Source organism: Castor canadensis, chromosome 18 (assembly GCF_047511655.1).
Source record: "Castor canadensis chromosome 18, mCasCan1.hap1v2, whole genome shotgun sequence".
Lineage (NCBI taxonomy): Eukaryota > Metazoa > Chordata > Mammalia > Rodentia > Castoridae > Castor > Castor canadensis.
Window position 1 is genome coordinate 39,224,317 of NC_133403.1, and position 10,153 is coordinate 39,234,469.

Sequence of the window (10,153 nt, forward strand, 5' to 3'; positions counted from 1 at the left end):
CACCACCATGTCCAGCTATCTGTTGAGATGGGGTCTCAATAGCTTACCCCCTCTCCGGTCCTCCCCCCACCAGCTGGCCTCAAACCTCTATCTTTCCAATCTCTAGATAACCTCAATCCTTCTGGCTATCCAAATTTGTACTGAGCATGGCCTATGTGCTGGGCATGACCCAGACACTGGGAATCCAGCGGCAAACCACCAAGACATGCCACCCTGAGAGCACAGGGTTGGATTAGTAGCTTGAAACTGGCAGTATTTACACCACAAAAACTGGCTCTTCCCCTCTCTCCTCCTTCCTCCTCCTCCTCTATTCTTCAAGTTCACTCATGAGTTCACCTGTTTGTAGACAGCCAGGAGTCTGGATTTTATTCCAGGTTTCACAGCTGAGATGTGTGCACTCAGCTTCCAGAGTGGCCCATTTGTTTCTGTGAAGTGGTTCTGGGCTGGGCTGGAGGCGAGTGGCAGGAAGGCCTGAGTAAAAATCACTGACCTTGTCCTCTGGGCCAGAGACAGTGGTGGCTTGGACTTGGGGCTGGGTTTGGGATGGATCTGGATTTGCTGATGGAGGGGAGAGGGAGGTGTGAGCCAAGCGGCCTGGCACCACACCGAGGCTCTCATCGTGTTCTGATTATCGTTTTATGTGGAGAACCCCTGGAGACCTGCTCGATTATTTATTTGGCTCACAAATTTGCAGTTTGGGTATAAGGTGACTCGTGGCTCTATTTGGCCCCTCCTGGGTGGCTAGAAAGATCGCTCAGTGGCCAGCTGTTGACACTAGCTGCTACCTGGCTCTCACCTGGGCCAACTCTCTGTGTGACCTTGGCCTCCTTGCAACACGGTGGCAGGGCTCCGAGAGCAGGTGTCCCAGGAGAAAGTGACCCAGATAGAAGACTCCAAAGCCACCGGACATCCCTTCCACTGTAGGCACGATGCCACAGGCAGGGGGACAGACAGTAGATGCTACCTCTGGATGGGGAAGAGGAACAGTTCTCGGAAGAGGGTGGGGACTAAGAAATATCCTTACGGTCAGTTTTGGAAAATGCAACTCCCCCACTGTGTACTGGGACTGTGCTAAGACCCCATACACATCCTTTCATCCAGTTCTGAGCTCTGTAAAGATGACATCAAGTTGCCTGCAAAAAGCCACCCAACCACCTAGGGGACAGAGCCAGACTTCCATCACAGCTGTCGGACTCCAGGCAATAGGTGAGAACCTGGTCAAGGCCAATGTAGCTGGGCAGGACTTGGCCATAGCAAACCCCGGAGGGGGCAGCCAGCAGCTCTGGGTCACTCACAACCAGTTTGGTTGCTGAGGGCTCCAAGGTGGTGATTTTACTCTAATTCCAGGGCCATGAGGAAGAGATGGGATCTTTTTGTTTTGGTCCGGTTTTGATTCTGTTCTTTTTTCTTTTTTTGGTTTATGAGACAGGGACTCACTATGTAGCCCAGACTGGCCTAGAACTCTTGATCCTCCTGCCTCAGTGCTGGGATTATAGGTATGTACCACCACACCCAGCTAAGAGATGAGGTTTGAAAACTCCTAAGCAGAAAAGGCAGTTTGTGCTGAGGCAGGCCCTATAAGTCAGCTCTTGGCTCTGAGGACCAGAAGTCTGGCCAGATGTCCCTGTGGGCTCAGGTGACGCTGTATGAGCAGACAGCAGGGCTAAGGCTGGTGACAGCTCTCATCCCAGAAACCATTAATGTATGGTGGAAGACTGGGTAGCCCTGGCCTCAAGGATATGAGAGGTGAAGAAGGATTTACAGGCCCCCTGATCATGATCAATACTTTCCTGAGAAAAGGTCAGGCAGTACAGAAACCGAGATGGCCTCAAGGGACAACTGGTTTCTCTTCCAGGTGGCTGATCAGCAGATAGCACTCACTGGTTTCCTGGAGCGTTGGCAGAAAGCCTGGACACAGGGCTTTGATACCCGGCAAATGGGCAGAATAACAGGGAAGGGCTGTATTTGTTCTTCTTCTAGTGTTTTTGTGTTTCTTTGATGGTACTGGGGTTTGAACTCAGGGCCTTTCACTTGCTAGGTAGACGCTCTACAACCTGAGCCACACCAATGGCCCTTTTAGCTTTTTTTTTTGTGGTACTGGGGCTTGAATCAGGGCCTTCACCTTGAGCCACTCTGCCAACCCCTTTTTGTGACTGTTATTTTCCAGATAGGGTCTCATGAACTATTTGCCTGGGCTGGCTTCAAACCCAGATCCTCCTGATTTCTGCCTCCTGAGTAGCTAGGATTTGGTGTTGGTTATTTTTAAGATAGGGTCTCACTGTACGTCCACGCTGGCCTGGACTGTGATCCTATTTGCACTTCCCATGTAGCTGGGATAACAGGTGTCAGCCAACATGCCCAGGTTATTAATTGAGATGGGGTCTCAAGAACTATTTGCCTGGGCTACGCTTGAACCTCCATCCTCCCAATCTCCACCTTCTGAGTAGCTAGCATTACAGGCTTGAGCACTGTACCTGGCCTCTTCATGGTTTTCTGCGTTTCCCTTTTCTTTTTTTGAAACCATCTCAAATTGTATGTTTATTTTATTTTGGTAAACCTTGGGCATAAAAATGACAGATGATGGTCAAACCAGAAATAACCCAAATGCCTCCAACGGGTAGATGGAGAAAGAGCCTTACCTAGCCGTAGGGTGAATACTCCTCAGAAATGGCTGATCTGAGCCTCACGGACAAAGCTTTAAAACTGGATCCTGAGCAAGGAAGTCAGACACGAAAAGAGCCACCCTGCCCGCCCCCATTTCCCTAAACTATTAAACACCATCTGGACCTGAACTCCATGCTGCCCACGGCAGGGGCTGGGGAGGATGACAGACTGCAAAGAGACACGGAGGAACTTTCAGGGGCGATGAAATAAACGCCTATCTCTTGTTGGGACAGGACCACACGGGTGTGTTCACCTGGCCAAAATTCACTGCACTGTGGTGTTCACCTGGGTCCGTGTTACCAAATGCAAGTCGCCCCTGAGTAAAAGTTGACTTTTAAGAAGTTGTACAGCAGGCTGGCAGAGTGGCTCAAGCGGTAAAGCAAGTGTGAAGTACTGGGTTCAAATCCCAGGACCACCTAAAAAACAAAACAGTTGTATAGCAAGCAAACTGCTACCTAATCACCTTCCAGGTTAGGAAGCAAAGGCTTAGACTGCAAATTGCATTAGCAGTATGCTTCTCTCGAGTATGACGGCTCTCTCTCTCTCTCTCTCTCTCTCTCTCATCTTTTCATTTTTGCTGTATAAGTATATATTCCTAAACCAGTATTTTAGAGACTGCTGGTTGCCAACCTTTGGTAGTTGAAAACTCACTTTAAAGCATCACAAACAGCATTTTAAAAAACAAGGACAGAAATCGGGTACGGTGGTTCACGCCTGTAATCTCGGGATACTGGATGCTGACTCCAGGCCAGCCTGGGCTCCATAGTGAGACCCTGCCACAAAACAAAAACCAAGCAACAATAAAAAAAACAGGACAAGACCAGATAGGAGGCTAGGGCAGAACAGAACGTGATCCGTGTGCATTACAGGTGGTGCTTTAAGGTTTGTCTTACAAAATGTTCAATTTTTACATCTCTGTACCCGTGCTGGCTCGGGATATAAAATATCGTTACAACACAGTGTGACTTCCCCAAAGGTTTGGGGACTGCTGTTTGAAATATGTAATATTGTTTCTTCATTTTTGAACTTTCACATAAATAACATCCTCTCATCCTCAGCCTTCCCCAGCTCGCTTTGGCTCACCTGCCACTGGCTTTGTGATGTAGCCCATGTGACCTCTTGCAGCTTGGGTCACCCGTTCCCATCACGGCATAAACATACCACAAGTCACTTTGCAACCCTCCTATGATTGGGTTTTTCCTCTTGCCAAATGTACATTTATTTTATTTTATTTTATTTATTTTTGCAGTTCTTGGGTTTGAACTCAGGGCCTACACCAGCCCTTTCTTTGTGAAGGATATTTTTGAGATAGGTTCTCACAAACCATTTGCCCAGGCTGGCCTCAAACTACTGTCCTCCTAATCTCTGCCTCCTATGTAGCTAGGATTACAGGCGTGAGTCACCAGCACCCAGCTGCTAAATGTACATTAAAAAAAAAACAGTTGTCTGTCACCACTGCAGCATTTCATACCTGGAAGGACATTTTATACCCATAAACATGGGAAGTTCCACCATCCATCAGTCTTCAGTTGAGGAAATCTGGCTTTCTGAAAACTCACATCTGCCCCCGGGGCTGAGGCTCTGGGGTTCTTCCTGTCGACTGTGAGTTCATCTGTGGCTGTAAGCCAGTGGGGGCCACAGCCACCTGTAGAGCCATCCCAGGCTGTAGCTGGCTGAGCCTCGGGCAGGAAAGTCAAAGGGCATGTCACTATGATTCTTCGTTACCTAAAAAAATCTAAGCCAACTGCGGCCAGGTGTTAGCATGCAGGTCCTTTGGTGTTCATGTTTTTTTGTTTTGTTTTTTTGGTGGGACTGGGGTTTGCACTCAGGGCTTTGTGCTTGCAAAGCAGGTGCTCTCCTTCTTGAGCCACACCTCCAGTCCATTTTGCTCGGATTTTGAAGATGGAGGTCTCAAACTATTTGGGCTGCCTTAAACTTCGATCCTCCCAAGTAGGTGGGATTACAGGAGTGAGTCACTGTGCCCACCATTCTTTTTTTTCTTTTTTTTTGGGGGGGGGTGGGACTGGATTTTGAACTCAGGGCTTCACATTTGTTAGGTGTACTCTACTGCTCATGCCAAACCTCTAGCAGCCCTCCCCCCTTTTTTTTTTGGTGCTGGGGATGGAATCCAGGGCCTCAAACACAGGCTACATAGCAAGACCCTCTCTCAAAAAAACCAAAAAAGAAAGTGGGCCGATTCCAAGGCCCAGCCTCAGCTGCTCTAAGGCCCTGGTTCTCACTGGGGGGTAGGGTGTTGGGCCCCTGGGGGACCAAGTAGTGTCTGAAGACAGTGTCGATGGGCACAGGCACGGGGGTGCCGAGCTGCCAGTCTCTAGCGGGGGGTCAGCCCCTCAGTGTCCTGGACGCTGGTCCTGGAGGTAAGCCAGCCTTTGTGGGAGCTCAGTTCCAATGACTGTGCAGTGGGGACAGCTTGCTACCTATCCCACCAGTGGCTGCTCTGCTCCAACTCAAACATCAAATCCTCAGTTTACCTTCTCTGTGGTCACATGGCCCTTTCTACGGCTTTTATAAACCTCACTGTGCCCTGAAACTGCTGCCTCTTCCACTAGGCTGGGAGCTCCTCGAGGCCAGGAACCGTTTCTGGGCCATTCACTTTTTGTGTCTGTGTCCCCAGCTTCTCACACGGGGCTCCACAGAGCAGGACTGCGAGAAACATCTGCAGAAAAAGAAGAGGCCTGTGTTCCACAATGGCTGTGAAACAGCAGCTGAAACACCCAATCCGAGTCAGGAAAATGTGCCGTGCAAACGCCACACAACACTATGCATTCATAAAAAACAAAAACAACCTGGTGAGACCATGTCACATACAACCACTCCATGGAACCAGAGGCCACTGTGTTTAGCAAAACAAACTAGGCTCAGGACGTCAAGGGCAGCATGAGCTCACTCATCTTGGGTCTCCTAGAAGCTGAGAGTAGAGAGGTGTTCTGCTGGGGCAGAAGGAGGAAGGGAGGGACGGGGAGCGGGTGACCAATGGGGACTGAGCTACAGTTAGATAGGACAGAAGTTGTGATATACTCTTACCCAGTACAGTGACAGTAGATACCAGCCATGCACTGTTGCTGAGTTCCACCACTGAAACAACACTTAGATGACAATCACCTAGTTGAAGCAAGCTGGGCGTGGTGGTGCACACCTATAATCCCAGCACTGGGACGGTGAGGTAGGAGGATCCGGAGCTTAAGGCCAACCTGGGCCCCATAGTGAGACCTGTCTCAAAAGGTTGGGGATGTTGTTCAGTGGTAGAGTTCTTGCCTAGCCACCAAAGGCCCTGGGTTGGATCTTTAGCCCTGTAGAAGAAACACAGAAACATGAAAACAGAGACTTTCTTAAAAAAACACCAAACCAAAACAAAACCCCAAAGAACTTAAGGGAGAAAGGATTTATTTTTGCCTGATGGTTTCATAGGGCTGAATCCATTCTTTAAGGCCGGTGGCAAGACAGAAGCATCATGGAGGAAGAGGGTGGCAGCCAGGAAGTGAAGAGAATGACACGAAGGGGCCGGGGACAAGATCCAAGACACAGTCCCAGCAACCCACATCCTCCAGTCCCACTACCCACTGCCCACACCGTGAATCCATCCATTGGTCAAAGCATTCGTCAACTCACAGACACCCGGAGGACAGTGATATAGATCTGAGTCTCTCAATCCAAGCAAGGTGGCAATCGAGATGAACCATCACAATGGTACTTCAGAGGAAAGGATTTTGAAAGTTTTCACAATAAAGAAATGACAAATTTTTCCTGGGACGCGGGTGGCTCACGCCTGTAATCTTAGCTACCCAGGAGAATCGTAGTTTGAATTCAGTACTGCAAAAAAAAGAAACGACAAATTTTTGAGTAGCTGGGTTTAACACAATTTCAACACTCCACAATGTAGACATGCACCAGAAATACCAAAATACCTCGTTTGTATGTACATTGTATGTTCTATCGCTTAAAACAACAACAACTAGTACTGGGGTTTGAACTCAGGACCTTGGACTTGCTAGGCCGGTGCTCAACCACTTAAGCCATGCCCCCAGCCCTTTGTGCTTTAGTTGTTTTTTGGGTAAGGTCTTGGCATTTTGGCCCGGGCTGACCTGGACTGCCAACCTCCTACCTAAACTCCTGCATAGCTGGGATGACAGGCATGCACTAGCATGCCCACCTAACTGATTGAGATGCTAACTTTTTGCCTGGCTAGCCTCGAACTTCAGTCCTTCCAATCTCTACCCCCACCCCAGTAACTGGGATTACAGGCATGAGGCACCACACCCACCCTTAAAATTTATTAAAAATGCTTTGAATTTTTTTAAATGCTATTGTCTGCCCGTAACACCATGGGACAGTGAACTGAAAATGTGCATATTGTGAGAGAGATTTCACCCGAATTTTTGCCCAAGACCTACAGAGCATCTGAGGAGGTCTAGATTGGCTGGGCAGTCTTATCACCAACTTTTGGGCATGTAACAACTTCCTAAAGCTCACAAATAGTGAATGGAGGGGGGATATTTCATTCCCCACCCTCCAGAACAGAGTTCCAAATTGTTAAGATGTTCAGTCTGCCTCCTCCTATTGCAGAAAAGTGTGAGTTCATGACCAATTTTCAAAATAGGAACATTTCAGCCAGGCATTGGTGGCTGTAATCCTAGTTACTTTGGAGGCTGAGAGCAGGAGGATGACAGTGCGAGGCCAGTCCTGGCAGGCACTTCACGAGACCCCACCTCAACCAATAGCTGGGCACAGTGGCACACACTTGTCCTCCCAGCTACTGTGAGAAGCATAAATAGAAGGATCAAGGTCCAGGTCAGCCTGGGCAAAAAGTGAGACCCGATCTTAAAAACAACTAAGGAAGAAAAAGGCTGGAGGTGTGGCTCAAGTGGTAGGGCACCCGCCTTGCACACTCCAAGTCCTGAGTTCAAACCCCAATACTACCAAAAAAAAAAAAAAAATCCTATGTCCAAGATTTCCTGAAAACTCAGGATCTAGCCACATCAGGTCCAAGTTTCCCATGTGACCCCAGTGAACCGGAGATGGGACAGGGTTCTAATTGCACCACAGTCCCATCCAGCTGGCTGAGGTCTTTTATATCAATGATCTGATCCCTTTGGGAAATGGGATCCCCCTCAAAGCCTCAGTGCTCAGAAGGATGTTAGTGGTTTCCAAGTATTTTAACCAGAATTCCCCTCTTTTCAGCCACTCCTAGGAAAGCGCCCCCAGAGAACACAGCTTGAAAACCGCTTTTGAATCCTCTCCTCCCTTTTCAGATAGGTAAACTGAGGCCCAGAGAGGGAAGGGAAGCCCTGACTGCTCAGCATAGCCACTAGCCCACTGTCCTTAGGGAAGTCATGCGTGTTGATAATGGTGGAAAAAGGACAATGGAGACTGGTTCTTCTCTTGGGCAGCTGTTTGCTGGTTCCTAGAACTGGTTCAGCTTCTCACCAGGAGCCTGGCCACTCTCAAGCCAGCTGATTTGCATAAATGTTCCCTGGAAGGGAGTTGCCCAGTGGAGATGGCAGGTGGTCAGAGGCTGTCCCATGTACCAGCTCTGTCTGAAGTCCTCTTCCAACCCTCATGATATGGACAGAGATCAACAGGGCTACCATTTGGCATAAGGGATTCTGACACTTGTAGAGTGGGTGGAGGGACCGATGGATCATTCCACTGGGTTCCACAGCAATGATGTGTCTAGTGGCTTCCACCCAGTAACTTTCAATAAATAATCTAACCTCTCTGTGCCTCACTTTCCTCACCCGTACAGTGGGGGTGACTCGAACAGTACATAAGTCTTAGGATTCTTTTGGGATTCAGTGAGATAATTTTTGGCACACACTAAGAAAAGGACTGCAGGATTTTTTTTTTTCTTCACTGCACTTATCAGAAGCTGATATTTTTGTGGGCATCTTTATTTAGTGTCTGTCTGGCTTACTAAATGACTCTCCATGAAGGAAAGGCCTTGTTTGTCGTCCTCTCCTTTGCTTCCCTGCCTAGAACAATGCTTGGCACCACAGAGTTGCCCCATACATATTTGTCTGCTGAGCCAGTCGCCCTCTTTCATACTCCTGCTTCAAATGCCATTGTCATTGTCCAAGTCACCTGGACCTCCACCAACGAAGTTCAGAGAAGTTCACAGCAGCCCTGGACACCGACCCCAAACGTCATCAACTGGGCTCAGTGCCTTGAGCTATTAAATGACACTTGTGTGACTTGGTGGGCAGAGCCGTAGCTTGGAGAGTTGGTGACCGGGCAAAGTGGAGTGGGCTGCTGAGCCCCGGCAGGTAAGCCCAGCAGTGAGAAGGCAAGGATCAGGGGGCATGGACCCCATCCCACCCCACCGCAGCCCCGGAGAAGGCAAAGCTTCCGAAAACGGATGCCCAGTTCTGGCAACCACCTTGTTGGCACACGGAGAAGGGAATCCGTGCATCCCACGTGTCCTGAGAAACAAAATTAATTTCTCGGGGGAGGGAGAGAGTTTGCAAACTGTAAAGTGCTGCTGGGAGAAACAAGGTTTAAAAAAGACAAGGTCAGGCGAGGAAGCAGATGTGTTCGATGAGCGCGGGCTGCGAGGCAAGTCCCTCTAGCTGCGACGCGCGGCCCCCGAGGTGGCACGATTGGGGGGACCCCAGGAGAGGGGGGGAAAGGGCTTCTCGGGGAGCCTGCAGCCCCGAGGGCGCGCGCAGGGCGGCTTCTCCACCCGCTCTCCCTTTCCCACCCCGCGCGCGCGAAAGGCGCAAATTCCCCCTCCATCTGCTGCGCGCGCTCCAACCTGGCTCGGGCTGGAATCGGGGTAACCGCTCCGATGATTATGTAACTCCCCGAGTCCAGAGACATAATCCCAGGATAGGGGTGACAATTTTGGGGGGGTTCCCTCACCCTCCCCACAGTGAAAAGTTACAGAAGCGAACATAAGTTAGTATACAGATACTCAGAGCTCCATCACTCACAATGAATTAACTAACTGTTGACATTTTGGCTTCTCTCTTTAGCCACCAATTACCTTTCTCTCCTTCCTCCCCAAGTCCCAGCATATTTAATCCAAAATAAATCCATCTACTTCTCTTTATTAGTCTTCCTCTCCATCCCCACCCCAGATTTATACGAAAGAGTAAATTCCTAGACCTCCGGAATCCTCGGTGGGCTTCCGGACACGGCCAGGTCTGCAAACATCTGGCCTCAAGGATCCCGCGGAGGTGGCGACCCTCGCAGTGCCCAGCTGCCTCTTCCCCTGTTGTTCCAACTCCCGCGTGCAACTTTGCAACTCACGCTCCGGCCGGAGGCCTATTTGCTCAGCCCGTTTGGCGGAAGGATTACTCACGCGGACGGTTGGACGCTCAACCGTCCCCGCCCCCTCCCGCGCTCTGGCCCCGCCCCCCCCGCGCCCTGGCCCCGCCCCCTCCCACGCGCCCTATGGCCCATAAAGAAGTCCCGGCCGGGCCGCTGCACTCCCCCGCGCGCATCCGTGCGCCGCCCGAGGCTGGTTGAGGAG

The 10,153-nt window shown here is 50.1% G+C and overlaps 1 long non-coding RNA gene across 1 annotated transcript; it reads right to left on the minus strand.

Moving 5' to 3' along the window:
• Positions 1–3,830: 3,830 nt before the first annotated feature.
• Positions 3,831–10,005, minus strand: LOC141418800 (uncharacterized). The gene is made up of 3 exons (XR_012443444.1): positions 9,787–10,005; positions 6,295–6,495; positions 3,831–5,975 (listed from the first exon to the last, which is right to left on the minus strand). It is a non-coding gene; the product is annotated as an uncharacterized lncRNA (long non-coding RNA).
• Between the last annotated feature and the right edge of the window lie 148 nt (positions 10,006–10,153).